This window comes from Cibotium barometz, chromosome 6 (genome assembly GCF_041138505.1).
Source record: "Cibotium barometz isolate CiBa-2024 chromosome 6, ASM4113850v1, whole genome shotgun sequence".
Lineage (NCBI taxonomy): Eukaryota > Viridiplantae > Streptophyta > Polypodiopsida > Cyatheales > Cibotiaceae > Cibotium > Cibotium barometz.
This window is the reverse complement of record NC_141051.1, coordinates 62,298,346-62,322,437: the sequence shown is the minus strand read 5'-3', so window position 1 is coordinate 62,322,437 and position 24,092 is coordinate 62,298,346. Positions and strand designations below refer to the sequence as shown.

The window sequence follows — 24,092 nt, the reverse complement described above, 5'->3', positions numbered from 1 at the left end:
ACTCCACAACCATCTATGCCTACGAGTCCGACGAGACGGCATGCAGCTTCTCCTCTTCCACGCCCACCGAGGAGACATACCTCGTCCCAGAAACGCTCACGCACACCCTCCCAAGCACCGTCACGTCAGGGCTCACAGCCACCATCACGTACTCCCTCAGAGCCACCGTCATGTCAGGGCTCACAGCCACCGTCACGTAGACAATCTCCCAGTCGTGACTCCACCCACAACAGTAGGAAGAGTGGGATTGGAGGATGCGACGGGTGCTTTGGTGGGGGAGGTAGTAGGGCATGCGGTGAGAGAGGAGATAGAGGGAGAAGAGTTAGAGGAGGCAGTTCGGAAGAGGAGGAGATGAGAGAGGTGGAGGGAGTGATCTGCTATGATGTGACGGATAGGGGCGGGATAGTGATGGATGCGAGGGGGAAAGAGGTAATGGAGTACATGCGTGGGGTAGTATCAAACTTGTATAGAAATTGTTTTATTAAATTTAAAGATCAAAATAGCCGATTAGTTGGGGAGGTGATAGAGGTTGTACATAGTCGGTACTCCAATCCCCCACATGCTACATTCTCGGATGTATGGGGAAGGACGCGAATAAGGGAGATCTTAAGTAATAAAAGATCTCACCTTAAAAAACTTGCGTACGATGATGGGCTAAATGTAGCTGCGGGTGGCTATCCTGCCAAGAAACCTGCCACTGCACACAAACGCGAGTGGAAGGAGGCAAAGAAACGAGTAGAGGGTGGCGTGAAGAGCAGGCAGCATGTGGAGGCACGACGGATCCAGATGGAGACCATTGGATCTTCGCATTTCGGATCTGGCAGCGTCGAGTCATGGGAGGCAGAGTTCGTAAGTATCTTGCCACTTTATTTGATTGTTTACTTAATTCATTGATTCTATGATTGTTTTAATCTTACAAATTGTGTTGATTATGATACAGCAAGGAAGCCCACAGCCCACGATACTGGGTATGCTCGCCGGCATAGCAGACGTGACACGTGGGCCATCTTCAGAGCCGAGGGACGTATTATGGATGCGTAGTTTGAGATGGCCACGAGACCATACGGTCGACAGGTACTTGAAAACTCTAAACGAATGATTTTGGTTTATTGAATGACATATATATATACTTATATACTATATATTACTTGAACAAGCACAAGCTGCTGATGATCCACCCGCCGCCACTGCAGAGGGTGGACGTGAGCACTACTCATCGGACATTCCGACCGATGTGAGCTCATCTGAGCATGGAGGGAGCACTGAGTCATCATCTAGGTCTGAGTAGTACTCAGACTTATAGTATCACATTCCATATTGAGGATGTGGTTGTATATATTTTTTTGTAAACTGAAGCCATGGGCTACTTCGACATATGGACTCCCTTGTATATATGTGTGAAATTTTGATAGTAATATTGAATCGTGAATTGATAGTATTGCATTCATGTCTGTCTTGAATCATGTATTGACAATGTATGCATTCATGTCGTTCTTGTCTTAATCTTCCTCGTGGATATCTTCTTCGTGGATGGTCTAATGCACCCAAAAAAAAATCCAGAGATGTTATTGGGTGCTGGAATAATGGAACAGCATTCAGGTACCAAATAGCACTCTCTGGATTTTTTTTTTGCTCTCTGTTTGCATGTATAAACGTGTCAGAATTGCAAAAACTCGTGTGTATATACACGGATAATCTGTAAAACACGCGTGTATAAATGCGTCAAATCTGAGAAATACGCATGTATAAGCGCATCTAAAGTCACAAAACGTGTGTATAGAGGCTTGTATCAGCGCGTATAGAGGCTTGTATCAGCGTGTCTAAATGCAGCTGAACTGACAGAACGCGTGTATACGCCTGTGTATCAACGCGTCTGAACAGTCCTATACACGCGCTTTTACATGCATGTCTCTGGCCGCGATTATACACGCGTTGATACACGAGCCCGATTCTTTTTTTCACAAGTCATTTTTAGTGGCTACTAGGAGCGCGGGTATGAGCCCGATCCCTTGTAGTGCATTTTTAATAATATGCCAACTAACAGTTTCAAGCCAAAAGAGAACTTGATACATGTAGGTGAAAGTTCATACAAAGACGGATGAAAGACATGGACACCAAGCTTCATCGTCTACATAAGAAAGCTAAAGGAAAGTAAGTGGACTAGGTGACACATCAAATTCAGGAACTGATGAAGATGAGAGAGTTCGTCATCTCCAAGGATGTGTTGTTCATCAAAGCACTCTATGTTTTTTGAAAGTCACACTCAGAAAAAGCGAGAAAAGCTGGATACACAGCTAGAGAAACTTCTCAATAAAGTCAAAGGAAAGTTTGTGCAGCAGTTGTGGCCTGCATTTCAGGAACTCTGGGTGATAAGAAGGGAATGTCATGTGCAAGGACATTGTACTCATTAGATCTCTCAAAATGTTGTAACCTGTCTCTTTCTAATCTCTTAATATAAGCAGTTGTTTTTTGAAAAAAAAAGAGTGAAGGATAAGTTTTATTTTCATTTCAAATTCAAATTTTATTGTAAAAAAGGGATAGTGATGTAGGGAGGTCACTTATATAATAAAAAAATGTATCTCTCTTTCTCTCTATCATTGTTTAAAAGTTAGAACATCCCATCATTTTATCTAAGGTGCATCTATTTGAGGGTATAATAAGTGTGCACACGTCACTACATATCTCTACCAATGAAAAACAAAGTAAAAACAATAACCATTTCTATTCTTGGAAAAAAACAAAAAAACAAAAAATCCACATCCATGTACACATACACATACACACACGTATCCACACACACAAACACACAGATACACACACACTCTCGCGTGTATGCACACACACTCGCATGCACTCTTGCACACTCATATACATATATATGCATAGACACATGTAGCATACATGCAAATAGTCGTACACTTTCATATGGACATGCACACACACAATTGCACATGCACACAAAATGACACACACTCACATGCGTGCACATAGAATCGTCACACACCCAATCACCCACATGCAGGTATGTGCACACATCCACATATTGCACATGGCACACATACACACACTTGCATGCTTGCACACACTCTTGTGCACACGTGCGCGCGCGCACACACATACACCCACACACACTTGCACGCACTCATGCACACTCACATACACATACACGTATAGAAACATGCAAGCATACACCCACACAGTCGTACAATTACATATGCACACGCACACACACACAACACTCAAAGTCGCACACTTACATGCGTGGACACATAATTGATAAACACACAATAATCTCCAATAATCCACATGTTTTCACATGCATATACACACAGTCGCATCATGCTTATACACACACTTGCACACACACACACACACACAATGCACACATACAAATACACATACATGCACACACTCGAGTGTACACACACACATATACCTATGCATGCACACATAAGTATGTGCACGTATATGTACACGTGCACATGCATACACACATGCACACATATACACCTGTGCATCCACACACATGCATATAGATGCACACACACACACACTCTCTGAAATACGTGCATACACTCTCTTGCATATTGTACACATAGAGACACATACATGTACATATACATGGGTGCATGCACACACAAGCACACACACAATGTATATGCGATTGTCACCACATACAATCATACACATATACACGGAGAGTTGACACATATAGGCTCAGTGTGAGGGTAACATAAGTTGCTTTCATTAAGGCTTTAATAGATGAGGGTGTACTCACACAAACATATGCACGCTGTTAACCCCAATTTGGGATTAACTTATCATCTCTCCATTACATATGAGAGATATCATAATAATTATCATGTAACGGTACTCTAAATGTTGTATTATGAGAATAGCTAGATATGCCACAAAACCATGTAATTTGTAAACATTCGGTTCATCTTTCATTAAGTTTTGGGTACCCAAGTGTAAATAAGGGCCAGTTGTATAAATAAGATTATTCTCATAATGCAAGACACAATCCTTCTTTCTACCAATTGAGTCTAGTCTTATCTCCTTACTCTCTTGCTTGTCCTACAGTGTGTGGAAAAGAGAGAGAGTTGAGAGGAGAGAGCTACATTATTGGTACATGTTCCTTTCAATTTTGTATCCTTGAGTGTGAGAGTAGAGAGGAGTGAATGTTCTTGTACCACTACAACACATCGGGAGCATAACAGCATTTTTTAGCAACGTTTTTGCAGCGTTTTCAGAGAAGGAAAATATCGAGGGTTTTAATGATGTAGAGCAGCGATTTCTTGCTGCTCAGTAATGCTTTTTGCAATGAAATATCGTTGCATGACAACAAAATTTCACTGCTTATAGTAGCGAAAAATTGCTACTCAACAACGTATATGCAAGAAAAAAACACTGCTACAATGTAAAAATAACAAGCTTTTTTGCCTCTTCTTTTGCTGCCACGTAGTTTTTATCTTTTGAATATAATAAACTTGTACTCTGAGTTTTTTTGTAGGTTTATGTCTTATCTATCACTTCTACCTCTCCTACCTTATCCTCCTCAAGCTCAAGTAAGGCATGTCTACTCTCTTGCTATATCTCCTATGCAAACAAGCTTTCCATGAAAGATTTCTTGTGATTATTTCTTTTCTCTTTCCTCTCTTTTAAGTTTTTCTTTTCTACTTTTTCCCTTCTTATTTGAAGCTTAACCATTACGAGTAATTTCCCTTCTTCTTTTCCCCTAATTAAGAGCTCTCTATTAAAGCTTCATATGGTAAGAGATCTTGATTTTTCTTAATACATTTTTTTTCTTAACTCGGTTTAATTTTATAGGTTTTCAACACATAGAAGCCTCATAAGAGATCTCTTTCTTGTATGTTTCTTTTGTGATGCTTTTACATCTTTATAGGGTTTGTAAGTTTTAGGGCTTTTAAGATTAGGGTTTGTTATTAATACTTTTCTTTCTTATTTAGATTTGATTTTGTAGGTTTTCAACACATACGAGTCTCACAAGGTAAGGGATCTCTTTCTTGTATGTTTCTTCTCTTATGCTTTTACATGTTATAGGGTTTGTAAGTTTAGGGTTTTAAGATTAGGGTTTGTTATTAATTCCATGCCTTATGGATAGCCTTTAGAGAGCTATGCTTCTCTTAAGAGATGGCCATATACCTTAGCCTCATACATGAGACTTATGCATTAGCTATATGCATAAGGCCATATGCATAAGCTTTATGCATGAGGCTTATGAATAAGCAACATGTATGAGACTTGTAAATAAGCATGCTGATAGTAACCTAGGCATGTCGATAACTTCCAATGCATGCCAGTAGCTACTTAGGCATGCCAGAAGCTTTCAATGCATGCCGATAGCCTCCAATGCTGCATGCCAATAGCTACCAATGCATGCCGGTAGCTACCTAGGCCGCATGTCGATAGCTATAGCCATATGCATAAGCCTCATGCATTGGAGTATGCATAAGTGCTTTAAGTATTTATATTTCTTCTTGGATAGATGGCAAATAACTTGTCTATATATGACAATATTTATGCAGCTATCTTGGGGAGAGATGTGGCCCTGAGGACTCGTCCGGTAGAAGTGCATTCTCTTGCCGCTAGAATTGGGAAAGGCCTATGATAGGTTTCATTGGTCATTTATGGCTAGAGTGATGGAAAAAATGGGGTTTGTTGCCTTCAAAATGGCCTCTTGCATATACACCCTTACATTGGGAGGAAAGTACAAATTATTATTGAATGGGAGGGTTGTTGGGGGGTTTGAGGGAAAAAGATCAGTTAGACAGGGCTGTCCCCTCATAATTTTCTATTGCTTCTAACCCCCTGATTGTGGCCTTAGAACATGCTTCTACTGAGGGGAGGATAACTGGGCTAAAGTTGAGCATTAGAGAGAAATTGGTCATTTGATGCTTTGCAGATGACTTTACTTTTTTTGGAAGCTGATAATGACAATGTTAGACTAGCTCTAAGCATTATACAAGAGTTTACTAATGCCTCTAGCTCAAAATGCAAATTCATAAGTCTAAACTAATCAGTCTCTCTGAAGACAATGACTTGGACTTAGAAAGATGGTGGTGTGAGGTAGTGAAGAGAGGTCAAATTCTTAGATACTTAGGAATGCCTTTTGGGGTTGAGGTGATCAAAAAACATCTGACAGATTGGGCAATGGACATATTATTTTTCAAAATCAAGAAATGGGAAGGCATCAGAGTCCCCTTTCATGATAGGGTGGCCATATGCAGCACTATGTTGAATGCTTATATAATGTTTCTATGCCCAGTGTTGGACTTTGGAAAAGGGCATTGGTAGAAGATTGTTAAACCTATGAGAGATTTTGTGTGGAGGAATTCTGGATCCAATAAAAAGGCATTAGCCTAGCTTTCTTGGGATAGAGTTAGCCTGCCTAAAAGGGATGGAGGTTTAGGCATTCTTTATCTCCCTTCTCATACAATTGCCAGGCTGGCTTTGCTTCTACCCAAGTGTCTGCAACAGAAGGAAATCTAGTCAAGGATGCTAAAAGAACTAGTGGATTATTTAACAATTTATTTTGATGGAGTCTGGCAAAGGTCTAGGGTGGAAGGACAAACTGTTTTCTCACGCTCCTCTCAAAATCACAGGGTCCTCACTTTGTAGGATGCTTTGCTTGTGTGCAGGATCCTTCCACACCCACCATCTCAGTAATCTAAAAATCTCCTCAGTCCTTTGTTGTTCAAAGTTTTGGCTATTCTAGGGTCTTGTAGAGATAAGGGAGGGTTAAACTTGTGAGTCCACCAGATACCTAAACACATCAAAGAGTTCCTTGAAGCTCTATCACATCCATCCCAAACCATTAATTCCATTTGCCTTGTCTTATAAGGAAGTGCAACTTGTCAAATTTGTGTTAGATGAGTTACAGAAAGGTTGGATATCCATAGCAGTGGATAAATCTTGTCAAATTTATGTTGGATGAGGTGTAGAAAGGTTGGACATCCACAGGAGTGGATGAATCTTGTTGGGTAAGGGATTGGGGCTCGTTCAATGGATCTAAGTTGGACAGAGGTACAACCAAAGTCTTGTACAATGCATTGAGAATGAGTAATGTCATTTATTGCAATAGAATCTGAAGAGTGAGCTAGAGCTCCATTAGTTGAAGAAGAAAATGGAAGGTAACATGGGAGAGTAACGCATCAAAAGACCAAGGTATGAAGAAAGGTGCTTGTCATTTTTGTAAGAAGATGGGTCATTAGGCTAATGAATGCAAGGCCAAGAAGGCTTTCCTAATTGAACAAAGAAAGAAAAAGAAAGAGTCAGGAAATATGGCTTCTTCAGAGCCAAGTAATGATGATGCTTGGGACACTTCTTGGGTGACTCTTACTAAGTAACATGATATATCTTCACCCTCTTCCTCTTCTACACCTTCCCTTAATACTTCTTGCTCTAGCAACTCAAGTTTTGATGCTTCAGAGCTAGAGTGTTTTGTCTCGATAGTGGTGCTTCAAAACCTATGACTCCATGCAGTGGAGTGTTTGAAATTTTTAATGTTGTTTGTAAGAGAAAAGAAGTGGCTTGTGTAGATGATCATCAACACTACATATAATGGAAGGGGATTATTAAGATCTCCTTATCTGCTGACAAAAGTCTCATTTTAAAAGATGTTTTGTATGTACCAAGATTAAAGAAAAATCTTATATTTGTAGCTGCACTTGTCAAAGATGGGAGACTGTGCACTTTTCTAAGTATGAATACACAATCACATTAGAAGATATGTAAATTTACATTGCTCACTATCAAAAGGACTCTATCGTCTAAAGACATTGCCCTTTCCTCATGATCACACAAGCAAAAGTCACAATACTAATACTTTAAGCACTTCAAAAATTCTCTGGCATGCTCATTTCGTGACCTCATTTATAATATCATTATCATGTTGAAGAAGAAAACTATGGTTCTTCATTTACCTGCTATTGCAGAATCTCCATTGGAGTATGTGAAGGTTGTCAGTTGGTTAAATCTCAACATAAACCTTTTCCACTTGATGGCTCTGTTTGTGCTACTAAGCCTTTAGAGTTAGTACACAATAATGTGATGGGTCCTTTTCCACCATCTATTGGAGGATATAAGTATTTTTTCCACATATTTTTATGATCACTTGCTTTTTGTGGGTATATCCTCTGAAGGCTAAGTCTCAAATTTTTGAAATGTTTAGCAGGTTTGCACTATGGTTGAGGACCACTCTGAATTCAAACTTCAAACCTTGAGATCAGATCGTGGTGGTGAGTACTTGTCCAAAGCTATGGATTCCTTTTGTGTAGAAAAAGGATTTAAAATTGAGATGATTGAGAGGTAGGTATATAAATTTAAAGTTTAAAGGTTAAAGCTTAATGTAATCCGGCTCATGTATGTACCTGAGTACTCCGACAACCGGGATAGTCATGCATCATCCAAACCAAAACTCCTTTCACCTCCACCTCACGTTTATTTGGCCTTGAAACATTATGTACTTTGATACCTTGCCATAGTGTCTCAAGCTCCTCTATCAAAGACTCAAGATACACATCCATGTTTGCCACCTTATACTTGCCTGGTATAACCTTTCTTAATTACCACCCATGGAGGGAGGTTGGAATTCACCAATACAATAGGCCAAGTAGACCATGATGTGGACTTGAAGCCAAATGGGTTAACACCATCCATGCCCAAGCCAAGACATAAGTGTCAGGGCTCATCTTTAAACTCTGGCCATTGATACTCCACATGTTGCCATGCCAGTGAATCAGCTACAATCCTCATGATGTCATTGGTTAAGCAATGAGTAGCATGCCATGTCATGAGTTCTACAATCCCCTTACATTTAAACATGTGTTGGATGCGAGTAATGATATGGATGTGTCTCAACACCTTCTGGGGAACTTTGTCTCCTTGCAAATCATCCCTATAGAGGCTCTCCCCACATTGTAGACATTGTGTTGCATCTTTATTAACCCCTCTAAATTGCATGCAATCATTGGAATTATTGGGACATGCATGTATTTTTGTGTAATCCATACCTAGCATAGAGAGCATTTTACGACACCCATCTCATGAGTTCGATAATAGATCTTGAGAGAAAGAATATTCTTGAGAAGAATACAATATAACATAAGAAATCATATGTCAAAATATTAGCAAGGAGAGTATATAGAACATGGAACTTTTTCTATTTAAGAGAATAGAATGAGGTGGTCTTACCACAGAACACTCATGAGACACTTGCATCACTCCATCCATAAGTTGTTTGCAAGTTTAATAGCTCCAAGTTTTCTCGCAGTGTGGAGTACAAACATCCCTCATACAAAGGGGTGTTTGCCTCTTTATGCAAGTTTTCCTCCTCTTGTGACATTGGAGCTTGCTCACTATCATCTATGACCTCCCATCCAAAGAAGTCATTCACTATGTCATCCATGATGCGATTATCTTCCTCCTCATGTGGCAATGGTGGAGGCACCTCATTCATTAGTTAAGGAAGATGAGTCTCAACCATGCTTTCCATATGAAGCCTTGCCACCTTCCATACTCTACCTGATGTCACCGAATGGTGTTGCATGTTACCTAGCACTCTCCTATGCTTCTCCTTCATGTCACCATCCACACTAGGTCATGCCAATGCCTCATGAAGGCCATATGTCCGGACATGCTCATCAATTGTTATATGTTGTTGTATATATTGGCCCTTGCATCGATAACACACACAACAAATTGTTTCTCTCAACCATGCCTCGGAACCAACTTGCAGCCCTTAATGATCACTGTCAGACATCTGAAACCTAGCCAAAACTAATTTAGGGTTAGTAAAAAACACACAACACCATCCAAAACGCATGACGTAAAATTAGCCAGGATTTTGCTGCTACATAGCGATGACAGTAGTGTTATTTTGTTGCTCAGCAGCAGCTCAAAAACATTGCTTAATAGCGAAATATCACTGCCTAGTAGTGAAGTTAGCAGTGAAATTTTGTTGCTGTGAGTAGCAACCTGAAAACTGGGACTCCTAGCTAAGTTGCTACCAACAGGAGTCAATCTTTCTACCTACTTCGATTAGGCCTCAAATGTAGAAGCTATGCTTGCTTGCACAACATTTATTCTTCCCACCACACCTCTTCTTTCAAGGCTATTCCTCTCCAAGGTAAGTTCCTCTTTCTTGATTTTTCCTAATCTTTCATGGAAAGCTTCAATACTTTCCCTTATTCCAAGCTTTCATTGGAAAGCTTCTACACAACTGTATGTAAGCTTCTCTTTCCTTCCCCTTTCTCCATTTTCCTCTCTTTCCTCTCCCTTGCCCTAACCCTAGCCCTATGCATAAAGCTCTAATAGAGAGCTTTTATGGAGAGCTCTCCATAAAAGCTTTTATGGAGAGCTCTCCATCAAAACTATCTATTAAGCATTCTATGCATAGAGCTAGGGTTAGGGCAAGACAAACTAGTTTATTTTAGCTTAGGTTTACCTCTATGCATAGGCTAAAGAAAGCTCTATGCAAAAGGCTTCTATGTGTATGCTATATGCATAGGCTTTATGCATAAGGCTCTATGTGTAGGCTCTATGCATAGGCTCTATGCAAAAGGCTCTATGCGTAGAGATCTATGAATAAAGCTCTATGCGTAGATCTCTATGCATAAGGCTCTATGCTTTAACTCTATGCATAGAGCTTTATACATAAGGCCTTTATGGTTTATGCTTCACGAAAGTGACTCTTATGCATGTATGTATAGTCAATGTCTATTGAAATCTGCTATCTATTATAAACAAACAATATGGGCAACAAGCTTGGTCTCAGTTTACTCAAACACATGTATGCTTGGCAAAAATAGCACTAGGTCTCCCAATGTGTCTCCCTGGCAGGGGAGATATTCATCTACTCATTATACGCCAACCACCAGGAGACCCATTCAACCATTTTCTCCATGCACCCTACCATATAATGTGGATATTGATGGTGCCCTTGTGATGGATGCACAAGGGAAGTAAGTCATGAACCACATGCATGTACTTGCAAACTTGGAATTCATAAACTCCAAAAAGTGGAAAGCACAAGATGAGCTTTCAAAGCAATACGTCATTGATGTACTTAAGGCGGAGTTCCCTGTTCCACATGCGGGTCTTTACTTCTCAAAGGAGTGGATAAAGAGATGAATAAAGCTTTTGCTCTCTAATAGGAGAGCAAATATCAAGAGAGCAGCAAAGAATAACTTAGAGAAGCCCAATGTTTACATGCACGAGGAGTGGAGGTATACACGCAACTTCGTGAGAAAGCATCCACGTACTTTTCAACAACAAGTGGCAGCGAGTGCTTCTCGACTACAGAAGCGAGGAGCTTCACACTTTGGCTCAGGAGGAAAGTCCTCCTTCATTGCTCATTTCGTAAGTACCTATTTTAGTAATCATTTCTTCTCCTCTTTCATTTTGTTTTGTACTATATTATTCATATTTTCTTAATTTTTTTTTGTAGAGAGAGGTTGTTAGGCATGACCCAACAAAGGAGGAGTACGACTATGGATACAAAGCCCCCATCTGCAATTGTGGGCGTGGATGCGTACGCGAGAAATACACTTGGATGAGTCCATTTTGGGGACTCATGCAGATGAGGTAGGTGATTCTAAACCCTTCTCTTATCTATATCTAATTGTATTTTATTGCTCTATGCTTATCTTGTGCTTTATGGCATGTATATAGGATTAAGGGAAAGAGGAAGATGAGGATCCTAATTACAAGCATGAAGCGGTGGAATGAAGTTAAGAGGAGGACGAAGATGATGACAATGAGCAGTTGGAATCCGAAAAGAATTCTGATTAGCCACCTCTTCATTGATATATTTTTTGTATATATAACCAAAGGCCCAATACTTCGTGAAATTAAAAAAAAATTGGGCTCAATTGCATTCTTCACAATCTATGTGTGTCTCATGTTTATGTATGTGTCATAAAATTGTTGTAGCAAAAATAGTAGCATTTTTACCACTGAAAATAGCCTGACATCTGCCTACCCTTCTAGTTATAAAAGTGCAGCTATTTTTACTTATACACCCTCATTCTGTTGTGCTTTTCTTTTGAGGGCATTCAGCCACTCTATGGGGTCCATGGCAAAAAAAAATATTGAAGATGTAGTTTTCGTGTGGGTGCACCTATGGTGTGCACAAACGGTTTAGAGTCCATGTGAGGCACAGGCAAAGGAAGATGATGTGTTATGGGTGCCTCAAGGGTGTCAGAGCGCATGGGCTCCATGGGCTTAGCAATGGACCAAGTTTTGATTTTTTCATAATCAATGGGGTTTTCCTTGAGAGGCAATGGTTGGGATGGAAGGATGGGCATTGTAGACAGTCTCGTGGTGGCTCTATGTGTAAGGGGTTGGTTGGGTGCGGTGCCACCATTAATGCATGGTGCTCGGGAGGAGCTGAGGCTAGTGTTACAAATGGGCTTTGGGTTATCATTGGCTCAATGGCCAATTATGTGGAATTGCTTTCCCAACAATTTCTGGTGATAATGCTTACTCTAGTGCCACCATCAAGGATTCCTATTACTGTGAGTCATTTAGTAGTGATGACAGGTAAATTTGTGTTAGACTCATCACCTTCAAAATATTGTCTTGTTGATAGCGATTTCTACAACTGAGTTTTGTTCTTCTAGGGCAGGATTGGTTTCAATATATACTTCCTCACTAGATGTTATTCTCTAGGCGCGACATGATGGTCTGCCATGACGTGGTGCTTGCCGAGATGCAAGGGGATTTTGAAGTCAAACTCTTGGAAGAGGAGGAGCCAGCGCGCAGCTTGAGGTTTATTGAGTGTGGACCTGGAAGATAAAAGACCAATCTGGTGAAACTAGAATAGAGTCTTCTATAAGACGATGATTGAGGTAAGAGAAGCGAGGGGATTTGCATCAGCTGAATTACATGACCAAGCAACGTACCTTGGACGACGAGCTGGTGGCATTTGTTGGGGCTAAGTTCTAGCCGTGAGGCTTTGCACTTATCGAAGATGAGCGCTTGCTGGGAGAGCTCACTAAAGGACTCAATGTGAGAAGAGAGCTGGGTGCTATTGAAGTTGGAGACATCGTCCATGAACACCCATAAGAAATTGAGAAGTGTACCCCTATGTCTGCGGGAATGCCTTCTAGATCTTTGTAGGACCAGGCAAACAGAGACTATCTCAAATCAAGTATTTTGTTATTTGTTACTTCAGTTTGTCCATTAGATAAGCACTAGAGAAATCAAATTTTGTTATAAGGTCATCAAACAATGTAGCCCAGTAATCTCTACAAAACTTTCTATCTCTATTTGAAACAATAATCTTTGGTAAACCATGATGTACAAACACTTGTTTAATGACAATATGTGCAACTTGATATACACTCAATATCGTTTTGCAAGGGATGCAATAAGCCTATTTGGTAGATATATCAACTATAGTCCAAATCATATCGTTTTTCCTAGAAGTCAAATGAAATTCAGTTATAAAATCCATACTTATTTGTTCCCATGGTTCACTAGGAATAGGCAAAGGCATAAGCAAACCAAACTTCGTTCCTTTATGACTCTTAATCTTTTGTGACAAACAACATATTCAGAAACAAATTTAGCAACATCTTTGTGCATAGTAAGCCAAAAGAAATCTCTAGAAACTATTTGCAAAGTAGATAATGCTCCTCTATGACCAACGAAAGAAGTTGATGAGATTTTTTAATATTAGTTTGTCTAAATGATTTAGTAATGCATAATCTCTTTTGGTAGAAAAGAAAACCATCATCAAAAGAATTGAAATGTGGTAAAATAACCAATTATCATTATCTTTCAACTTGTTATATATTCATAAAAATCAGAATCATTATCATATATTTTCTTCATGTTATCAAAAGAGATACCTACAATAGCAGATATATTATTAATAGTAGGTCTCCTATCCAAAGCATCAACCACAACATTTTCATGTCCAGGTGTATACTGGTGGGATAGTTGGCTGAAAACTTTGAAAAAAATATATCTATCTGATATTAAAGATTGTGAAAGATAGTGCTTGTTGATCAGTTTTTAATGATAATCTCAGAACGCATAAGATAATGTTTCCAAATCTTTAATGCATAAACAACAATAATTAATTCTTTATCATAGGTACTATATTTAAGTTCATATGGTTTCAATTTTCTACTTTCAAAGGCAATTGGGTGATTGTCCCGCATAAGCATAGTACTAATACAATGTCCACTAGCATCAGTCACTACCACAAAGAATGGTCTAAGAAAATCTGATAATGTTAATATAGGTGCAAGGGTAAGTGCATTGAAAGGTTTTTCATGCATGTTAATCCAAAGAAAGCCTTTTTTCTTTTCTAACAATTCAATCAAATGATGTGCTCTGTAAGCAAAGTTTTTTTATAAATCTCCTATAAAAGGAATATAAACCAAGATATAAGATCTTAAGTCATGAATATCCTTTGGTCTAGGGCATGATCTAGTGGTCTCTATCTTTTTGGGATCGACATGAATTCCTTTGGAAAACACGATATGTCCAAGGTATTCAATTTCTTTTTGAAAGGATTCACTCTTGTTTAGGTTAGCATAGAGTTTATTTTCTTTCAAAAGATTGAATACTATTGGTCTAAGAAAATCTGGTAATGTTAATATAGGTGCAAGGGTAAGTGCATTGAAAGGTTTTTCATGCATGTTAATCCAAAGAAAACCTTTTTTCTTTTCTAACAATTCAATCAAATGATGTGCTTTGTAAGCAAAGTTTTTTATAAATCTCCTATAGAAGGAATATAAACCAAGATAAGATCTTAAGTCATGAATATCCTTTGGTCTAGGGCATGATATAGTGGTTTGTATCTTTTTGGGATCGACATGAATTCCTTTGGCAAACACGATATGTCCAAGGTATTCAATTTCTTTTTGAAAGGATTCACTCTTGTTTAGGTTAGCATAGAGTTTATTTTCTTTCAAAAGATTGAATACTATCTCTACATATTTCTTGTGCTCATATTCGGCTTTGCTAAACAATAAGACGTTATCAAAGAAAACAACTAGAATATATGGTTTATCATGCAACTAAATGTAGCCGGGGACATTAGTAAGTCTAAATGGCACTACCTAAAAACTGATAATGTCCCATTTGTGTACGAAAAGTAGTCTCATAAACATCTTCTTTAGCCATTCTAACTTGATGATAGCCTGACTTAAGGTCAATCCTCCTCAAAAAATATTTTGGCTCCTCTCAACTGATCTAAGAGAACGTCCAAACATGGAGTAGGATATCTATTTTTGACAGTATTCTTATTTAAAGCTCGGTAGTTAATACACATGCAAAACGTTTCATTTTTCTTTTTGACAAGAAGAGTAGATGCTCCATACGGTGAACTACCAAGCCTAGTAATTTTTCCATCTAGTAGATCCTCAATTTGATTTTGGATCCCTTTTTACTATAGAAATTTAGCTCTATAAGGAGCCCTACGAGCCTATTAGGAGGTATACGACTAGGAATAATGTTTATCCTATGGTCTTTTGGCCTAGAATTGTTAAAATCCATGGACATCATGTGTATGAGCAAGATGGTTAGTACTAATCCTACACTAATCTAATATAATTAGAGTGAATTAATATAAGGTGGGTATATTCTAAGCTTACTCATGTTGATGAGTGTGTGCAATAGATTTAAGCATAATTAGGTTACAAGATTAAGACTTATACTCATAGAGAGGATTGAGATGTGTGCAAGTGATACGATTTTATTGCTTGAAATGGCCCCCTTTTATATAAGGAGGTATACCCTTGGACTTGTACATCAATGTGGGATATATCCCTTTGCTCATGTGGTTCATGCTAGGTGATTGAAGACATTAGAATAATGTGAGCTATGATTAGTGATATGAGGATAGGGAAGGCTTTGATACTATGTTGAAATCTATGGACATAATATGCATGATCAAGATGATTAATATTAATCCTATACTAATATAATGTGATTAGAGTGAATTAATCTAACATGGGTGTAATCTAAGCTTACTCATGATGATGAGTGTGTGCAATAGACTCAAGCACAATTAGGTTACAAGATGAAGGCTTGTACTCATAGAGAGGCTTGAAATGTGCGCAAGTGATATGATTTTATTGCTTGAAATGGTCTCCTTTTATATGAGGAGGTACACCCTTGGGCTTATACATCAATGTGAGATATATCCCTTTGCTCATGTGGCTGCATGCTATACTTTACACTTTCTTGGGTACTCATCTCACTCCCTGCCTCTTCCTTGTGCTCTATGGCACCACACTTCTCAACACCCCCCCTTGGTGCCATATCTCTTGGCTTCTCAAGGTGGTCGGATGTGAGGATTACAATATTCATTACCCCCCTGAGTGCTTAACTAGCTACTCTCAGGTGGTCAGGTATGAGTTACAACGATCATTACATCCCTTGGGTGCTGAACTGGCTACTCTCAAGTGGTCGAGTAGATACACACAGAGTAAAACAGATGAAATGATAAGATGTATGTCTACTCATATGCTGAACCTTGTTTTACAATAGATGGTTAGGGTAGTGGTGGTAGCTCTCTGTTGCTTAGTGCTGCTGACTCAAGATCTCCTTGCTTTTTCTTGATGAAGATCACTTATTTGTTCTTCATGTCAATGTCGTGTCCTTCTTCACCTTGTTAAGTGATTCTTGGGTCTTTTTCTTTGCTCATTGGCTTGACTTTTAGCTCTTTAATAGCTTCTTTGGTGCGGATGTTGTTCTTATTGTGGCCACATACTTGGTGTTTTTATACTTTCTTTGATACTTTTTGTGTGGATGTCATGATGTGTGCTATGTTCATCTCATGCATTTGTTCTTTGAACATGTTTAGGATTGTGCTTTGTGCATTCATGTTTTGCTTTGTGAGGTGCTTGATTTACCTAGATGATATATGACCCTTCCCCAATGAGCTTCCCAATATTTGATGCCATGAAAGGGTCTCACCCCATGAGCTTGTGAAAGTCTCTATGGTAGTGTCTGTACTCTCTTACAAGATTAAGTTCTAATTTTTTGTGTAATGACTCAATACAAGATGATGTAGGTGATAAGATACAAGCTTATGTACTAAAAATGAACTGAATGTAGTGAAACCCGCTCAAGTTGATCCATGCAAATAGATGTGATGAAGATGGATGTAAGAGAGAACTTCCTACAAATATGTTGATATTCCAATCATCTAATTTTAACACCAATTGGACCTAATTTTTACTAATGTTGCACTAATGATAATGATCAGTACTTAATAATATTAAGAGAGCTAATGTTGCACTAATGATAATGATCAGTACTTAATAATATTAAGAGAGATAAAACTTGGAGCCTTTAGTTGAGCATGTGGAAGATACCATTGAAGGGGATTTTTACCAAATCTTGTTCCCCTTGGTGAGTATCAAAGTCCTATCTGGAAGATTTAGCTCGAAAAACATCTGAAATCAACAGATTTGTGCCTATTGTAGTGTTTGCAATTTTGTGTCTCCCATCTTGTGTAGTGTATGAGATCTCTTGATACTTGGGTTGCGTAGTTCTTGTTGTGGTTTCTAACTAGCCCTAAAAGGGCTTGGATCTATTTTGGACTACACACAACAAACATAGTGAAAACACAGTTGGCATATTTTAACGAATTTCAGACGATTTGGGTAAAATTAAGCCAAACCCTTGGAGCTCTAGTTTAGCAATGAAGTTAGTAAGATATATCTAAGAGGAATTTGTAAATGGTGAAGTGGGTGTGGATAATAAAGCTAGAGAAATTTGGACCACAAGCGGGAGGTATGGATAAGGTTGAGATTAGTGGATATTTAGATGATTAATGAAGATATTAGACTAATGTGAGCTAAGATTAGTGATATGAGGATAGGGAAGGCTTTGATACCATGTTGAAATCCATGGACATCATGTGCATGAGCATGATGGCTAATACTAATCCTACAATAATATAATGTTATTAGAGTGAATTAATCTAAGGTGGGTGTAATTCAAGCTTACTCATGATGATGAGTGTGTGCAATACACTCAAGAACAATTAGGTTACAAGATTAAGACTTGTACGCATAGAGAGGATTGAGATGTGTGCACGTGATATGATTTCATTGCTTGAAATGGCCCTCTTTTATATGAGGAGGTACACCCTTGGGCTTCTACATCAATGTGGGATAATCCCTTTACTCATGTGGTATGCTTTGCACTTTCTTGGCTACTCATCTCACTCTCTACCTCTTCCTTGTGCTCTACGGCACCACACTTCTCAACAACAAATAGGTAATCTAGGAGGTAACTCATTCATAAAACAATCTGAAAATTGTGAAATGAGTGGGTACGAGGTATTCTTGGAAATTAGTTTACAGACAAAAAACCTCATTAACCATGTCATTAACTAGATAAGTCCTTTCCTTTTTCCTCATGGCTCGCTTAGCTTGGGTATGGCTAAGGAATGCACATTTACTAAATTTTCTTAATCCTTTTAAACATACATTCTCACCATTGAATATACAAAAGCTATGACATGTAAATCAAAATCAATATGAGGGTTATGCTCATGTCTCCATGGCATTTCAAGAATAATATCATATGAATGCAAAGCTACAACTAGAAAAGTGCAGGGTTGAGAATAAGGTGCAATGGATTTAACAATATATTTTACTTCCTTTGTGTAATTATACTTTGCTCCTTGAAAAGCAATCTTGATTTTATACTTTGAAGGAATAGCATTCAATTCAAGAGCATGCATGAGATTTTTTGAGTATATTTACTTCCTACCCTTAATTTGTCCCTTTGTTTTTAAAAGCATATAAGGTGAAACTTTCTTTTCAATAGGTTTAGGCATACTTAGATCATCTAAAAGATCTTAATTTTTGGAATAACCCTCTTGCTTGGAAGAGAAGTCAACATCTTCTACATCTTGTTCACCATCAATCATGTTGACTTGTGTGGTTGACTTTTCCTTCTTCTCTGGGCAATTGGGTGCAATGTGTCCTTTTTGTCGACAATGGTAGCATGTCACCACTCGAGGCACTTCTTCTTTGTGCCATCATTATTCTTGTTATTGTTGTTGTTAGGACCACAATTATTATTTTTGTTTGAAGAAACACCCTTGGTATCATTGGTATACCTGTCAAACTTAGGAAAAGTAATAAATTGTCAAAATTTGTTAGCATGAGAATCTTGTGGTGGTTTGTGGTCCTTTGGTACTCCATTCTTTTGCTGACAATTGTAGGCTAGCAATGGTCATCGAGGGAGATCGGTGGAGGGACATTTTCTTGGCTACCCTCTCTCTCTACTTTGAGCACTCTCTCTCTAACTCTTCCCACCACCATCTTTCCACGATCTACTAGCCCAACCTAGCCTAGCTTCCTCCCCCACCAACCTTGCTCCTCCCTTTCTCTCTATATCTATTACCATCTTCTCTTCATCTCCTCTCTCTCTTCAACCATCTCACATCTCTTTGTTGCTTCTCTCTCTCTCTCTCCTCTCTCTTGTCTCACTCTCCCCTCTTTCTCTTTCTCTCCCTCTATATATCTTTATCTTTTCTCACACTCTCTATATACCATCTCCCTCTCTCCAACTATCTCACATCTCTGTGTTTCTTCTCTCTCTCCCCCTTGTCTCTTCTCTCTCTTGTCTCACTCTCCTCTCTCTCTCTCTCTCTCTCTCTCTCTCTCTCTCTCTCTCTCTCTCTATATATATATATATATATATATATATATCTCTTTGCTCACTCTCTCTATCTACCATCTCCCTCTCTCTATCTACCATCTCCCTCTATCTCTATCTCTCTATCTATATCCTTCTCTTTTCTCACTCTCTCTATCCTTCGTCTCTCTCTGTTTATCCTTATCTTTGCTCTCTCTCTCTCTCTCTCTCTCTCTCTCTCTCTCTCTCTCTCTCTATCTCTTTCCTCCCTTCTCCTTGTCTCCGTGACCCTTAACCCTCTTTCCTGATATATTTCATTGGTAGTCTATCACATTGTCTCTCCCTTCTTCCCAACTAATGTTTTCTAATCCTTCTTATCATTAATTTCTCAAAAGAGTACACTTAACTCATTTTTTACATATAAATCCTTCGAGTATAAAAACTTAACACTACCTTATTTATCCCCACAATATAGAAAATGTCAATTCTTTATTACTTTATATGATATGTTGAGCACAAACATTGTTGAAAATATCAATCATATCTTATTGCAAAACCCCAACATGCATTACTCTCGCCCTCTCTCTCTCTCTTTCAATAGTAAAATAAGATCATGACATAATAATATAAAATGTTAAATCTAATCACTTGAATGTTCGTAAACAAAACTATATTCGTTACACTACAATGACATCTTCATCAAGACACCCTCCAAGATCATGGTCTACTTGGCCTATAATTGTATTGGTGAATTACAACCTCTCTCCATGGGTGGCAATCAAGAAAGATCATATGATACTTACTCTCCTTGTACCAGACAAGTATAAGGTGGTGAACATGGATGTGTACCTCAAGCCTTTGATTGAGGAGCTTGAGACACTATGGCAAGGTGTCAAAGTACAATAAATAGGCATGAGAGGCAAAGGTGAAAGAAGTTCTGCTTTGGACGATGCATGACAATCTCGAGTTCTCGGAGTGCTCAGGTACCTACTTGAACCTTATATGCATGAGGCTTTAATCTTTAAACTTTAAGTTTATATCTCTATCTCAATAATCTCAATTTTAAAATAGGTTTGCCAACCTCCGGACATCATGCATGTCTAATTTGTGGATGATCACTTGTTTCGAAAATACCCTCTACACTTAAAAAGGTGGTGTATAGAAAACATCATCGATTTCTCCCTCCTTCATATCCCAAGTATGTGCCACATGATGTCTCACCACTTGTGATGAGAGGTAGAGATTGGTTTGAGGCATGTAGAATCAACCCCAATCCACCACAAAATGGGATGTCTAGACACTCAATCTTCTTTCGACTTCCATATTGGTGTGACATGAAGATCAATCATATCTTAGATCCCATGCATATCTTCAAGAATGTGGAAATAAATATTTGGTACCATTTTATTCGGTAAAAGAGATACAAAGGGTCTAAGGGATGACTTACTGTTTGGGATTCTCAAACACAACACAACTAACTACTTCATGTTTGATTGATCAAGATGAATCATACATTGCTTTCTCCTTCTTCTCTTCTTATAAAAGACGACTACAAAGCCCCTATAAATAGGCGACTTCAGACAGTTTAAACGGTTGTAACTAGAATGTCACAAGACACTAACAGGTGATATCCGACTAACCAGATCATAACAAACTCCGACTGATCAATAATCCGACTGAGTAGAATTCCGACTGAGCAAAGATACATATATCCGCCGACTAAGCAACTATTAGGTAACTATTAGGTATTCTATCTGTAGTTCAACACATGGCACAGCCCGGTGGTTGATTTCAAGGAAATCGGACTTGAATTCACAATCCCTTGATCAGAAAATACTGGCCACATGACAAAATTTGATGCTGCTTCTTCAAATGTCAGGTACTACATCACTTTGCTGCTCAGCCTGCATCCCTTCAACAACTGGAACCTCCTTCAAAACTTCAGTCTTCTCTGCTGATTTATCTTCCACTGAAGTCTCCACTGGTTGCTCACTCTGACTTGATGTTTGCACACTCAAATTTATAATAGGTACTTCCACCTGAACTTCTAGTTCCTGAAACATTTCCTCCACAGTCCTATCACTCTGAATCTTCACACTCTGCATCTCTTTCAGTTCCTGTACCTGCTGAATCCAGTACTCACGTTCTTTCTTCAACTGTCCAACCTCTTCTACCAATCTTGCCTCATGCTGAGTTACAAACCCTGTTTTCATAACATCATAGGGATAATTTATCATTGTAGACATTCTCTCCTTGATCATTCCCCAAGAATCCTGCATAGTGCTATGCATTTGTTGCTTCAGAATCTGTACATCCCCTTGTGCCATCAGCACTCCATTTACATCCAACTCTTCATTCATCAACATCTGTTTTTCCAGCACCTGTAAAGGCTGAAGTCTCAATTGCATTATTTCATTATCAACCTTCATTTCTGCATTATCTTTAGCCAATTTGTCCAACTCGGATGTAACCCTATCATCCATTTTTGCTGTCCATTCCTTGAAGATTCCTAAAGACATCTTAACCTTAGCTATCTCCAATGCATGTTGTTCCAATAACTGAGCCTTTTCAGCAATATGCGTCACCTTTGTCTGCTTCAATTCCTCCTCAAGCTGCTTCATCTGTGCACTTTTATCCTGGTAATCCTCTGAAGTTACTATCTCATTCACAAGATGCTGCTGCTCAATCTTCTCCTGCTGACTCTCTATGAAATACTGAAGTGCCTTGAGATACTGCTGAGCAGTACTCACATCCTTCACCACAAACCCTGGTTGATTCACTACCTGTTCTCCAAATTCAAGTTTGGCAACTAACTTGCTTCCCCCCAATTCAAGTTTCCTCTTCTTGGACAGTGTAAAACTCTTCCCCAGCATCTTGGGTGTTTGTGAACTTGATGCATCAATCAAAGTCTGCACTTCTACACCCTCAACATACGGTTTTTTCTGAGCTCCATATATCACCTTGAAGGCCTCTGTCGGACTGTACCCAACTGTAAGCATGCTCTGATACAACTCCTTCTTGTCAGGCTCCAGCTCATCACATTCCAACCCCTGCTCTACAACCTTCTCAGACTGCTGCTCTTTCTCTACTTTGCTGTATTTTTCTTTATCTGGCAACATAATCTCTCCCACTTCCACTTTCTGTGCATACTGAAACATTGCAGCTAAATAAGCACTCAGCCTGCTATTTGATTGTGTCTTTCTCTTGTCCGACCCAAATATTTCTCCATGAATCTTGTCAAATAACCAATGTGCCCAGCTAACCTCCTCTCCTTTCTCTGCCCAAGACAATGGTGCATAATTTTCCTTCGACATGTAATCAAATTTTATAATAGAGCACATTCTTTCAAGATACCATTTGAGCTGTTCCCTCCTAGCATAGTTGACATTCCTTAACATATAATACTGTCTACCCCCTTCTCTGGGACCAAATTCCTTCTTCAAGGCTTCATCAAGACATTTTGGGATCACAGCATCCAAAACATAGGGTAATTTAAATACTTCTGCAACCATTTCCACAGTAAGACTCACCTTTGAAGAAATTGCGCCTTTTGTTTTTCTGAGTATCTCCACCTGGCTTTTAGCATAGAAGTTATTCCTCCAGTCATCCCATGGCAAGCCTGCAAACTCCTGCAAACCGACTTGCTTCAACCATGTTGCATTCCCGGGTGCTGTCTTGTCTAGCTCTACTTTGAAATCGGTGTAAGGATCCATCAGCGACTGTGTAAGTTTGCCAGTAGACAACGGTGTAGGAACCTCGTCTTCTTCCTCAGCCGCACGCTCCTCTTCCTCAGAGCTGCTAACATCAACTCTCATCGTTGCTCCCTTCCTACGAAGCCGCTTCTTCAGAGCATCCCGTTGCTCGTCCTCCGCTGGTGGTTGCATGCCTGCAGAGCTCTTAGCTTTCGGCATAGTGAAAGGCGAGTGCAAGGAAAACGCAGAGAAAATGCGCGAGTGGTCTTGCATGGACGCTTGAGAGAAAGGACCTCGCACACGCTTGTACGCGCGAAAAGTGCGATCAAACTCTGGCTGCCTCGAAATGATACTCTCCTTAAGTGTCCACTCACCGCTCAAATCAAGGTACCATGCAAAATTGTTAAAATTTCCAAAAACTCCGACTCTCTGAGATCCGACCCAGCAAAATCCGACTGAGTCCGAATCCGATGCAGATCCATATCCCTGTATTGTCGGACTTTCTTCTGGATCCATTTTCACCTGTTCCACCTGTATCAATGCTGAACTTGCCCAATCCAAATGTGGTGGTTTTCCTTGAAACTTTTTCAACCTGAACCCATTAATTGGTTTCTCAACCCTAGTTCCAAAAACATCAGCCACAATAAAGGTTCCTTGTCCCAGATCTTCAACAATTTGATAAGGCCCTTTGTATCTCAGTGTTAGCTTACCAGGATGAGGTCCCAACCTGGAATTGTACACCATCACCCAATCACCAAC

General features: G+C 39.2%; 1 pseudogene; it reads right to left on the bottom strand.

Moving 5' to 3' along the window:
- Window positions 1–23,552, bottom strand: part of LOC147637952 (laccase-4-like) — a 40,045-nt pseudogene extending 16,493 nt beyond the window's left edge.
- Window positions 23,553–24,092: the final 540 nt, after the last annotated feature.